This window comes from Leuresthes tenuis, unplaced genomic scaffold (assembly GCF_036924035.1).
Source record: "Leuresthes tenuis unplaced genomic scaffold, fLeuTen1.0.hap1 SCAF_18, whole genome shotgun sequence".
Taxonomy (NCBI): Eukaryota; Metazoa; Chordata; class Actinopteri; order Atheriniformes; family Atherinopsidae; genus Leuresthes; species Leuresthes tenuis.
The window spans coordinates 29,541,102-29,542,853 of NW_027325372.1; the positions used below are offsets into that span (position 1 = coordinate 29,541,102).

Here is a 1,752-nt window from a genome sequence, read left to right on the forward strand (position 1 = left end):
CAAAAGCAGTGTTTTACTGATCAGTCAAGTTGCTCCAGTGTACTCCATACAAACTGGTTGGCTACTGAAGGGATAGAAAATGGGGAATACTCGTTTTAAAGCAAACAAGGAATTAGATGGGAAAAATACATGTTTTAACGGGACCCAGACAATATTAAATACTCAGACAGATGGGAGAAGAAGTGTAGTTTTGTAGGAAATCACAAAATTATTACATAAAATTAGTGAAATCAATTGAAGAATGCCTTTCTGAAGAGCTGTTTACCACAGATGAGCAGCTTTGCGACCAAGCACATTGTAGATCGCTTTACTGCCAAAATGATCTAGTTTAATGGATTGGTTTAGACATGCATAACAGCATTTTAAGAACAAAGAGAGAAACAAAAAGGGACAACGCTTCATGGTGGAAGGTGATGTATAAATAACTGTGTATATGATGAAGGAGAGACCATTTGAGCAGCACAGCCATTTCGCAGCACAGGGACAGCAGTCCAAGTTAAAGGATCTCCCACGTGGTATCACCTGTCACACTGTGTCAAGGCATCAAAAAAAGAAAAAATCACCAAACTCAAGGACAAAGAGACGAAGACTCCGGTGAACGAAGAGAGAGGACTTACAAACCAGAAATACAAAAGGATGCTCGATATCAAGATCCAGAAGAAGAGGCTAACAATGCCACGAACACTTACGATGCTGGGAATGATGCCAGCAATGAACAGAGAAGAAGATTCAGTGTCATCAATCTGCAACACGTGCCTCTAATGAGGGGGTGAATATAGAATCCTCAACGATTACAACGTCTCTGGGAACTGTGACAACAACAAGGTTTAAACCATTTTGATATATATTGTAACCTATTGGCTAAGGAATAGTGCTGAAAATGAGGTAAATCTAATCCACCACTGTCCTTGGTCTTCTGTAGGGTTTTTAAACTAATACGTGGTGGTTTGTTTTTCCACAGAAATTTGGAGATGCATGAATCTAGTGACTTAAACCAAGTAGCAGATGGTTTTATGGGGATCATTGAGAACAAATAGTTAACTTTTGGTAGTATCATCATTTTAATGGTTGTAACTCTCCCCATAAGTGATATAGGTAAGGACTTCCAACGAGAGAGATCGTCCTCTACTCTCTTTAATAATTGCACATAATCCATCTGTACTTATCAGTTTAATATGTGATATGTCTATGCAAGGACTACATATTAAATGGATTTTTATCAATAGGAGTTGAAAAAGGAGCTTGCTCCGTTCACTCCAAGCATCGACCCGGTATTGCAGTGCCGCTGGGAACGGTGCGCTCTCCTCTGCTGTTGTGAAAAAGCAAACAGCGGTGCAGGATGGAAGTTTCTTTTAGTCTGCTGAGAAAAGAGAGTGAATGCGAAGTAGACTTTAACACGGCTCTGGGAGCGAGCCGAGTGCGGGCTAACCAGGAGAAATGCTTGAAAGAAACGCGACACCGAATGAGCGGTCAGAACAAAGCCTCAATACGGTGTTCCTGTGGTGTTTTTATAAAATGCGGTGAAAATAAAGGTGTGAATGCCCCATAGAAAACTAAAAGGTGGAGCGGAAGTGTTCGGCTGCAAGAAGGTGTGAATGTCCGACTATATTTGGTGAAAAGCAGGTGAAGCAAGGTCTGAATGCCCAACCTTACATCATCAAAAGCGAGATCAGAGGTTTTTGGCTGCAAGAAGGCCATAGTTTGCCAAAAGCGGGTAAGGTGCGAATGACCGACTAAATATCAACAAAAGTG

At 41.2% G+C, this 1,752-nt stretch overlaps 1 pseudogene; it reads left to right on the forward strand.

Moving 5' to 3' along the window:
- Positions 1-1,128: 1,128 nt before the first annotated feature.
- Positions 1,129-1,305, forward strand: LOC140276242 (U2 spliceosomal RNA; annotated as a pseudogene).
- Positions 1,306-1,752: the final 447 nt, after the last annotated feature.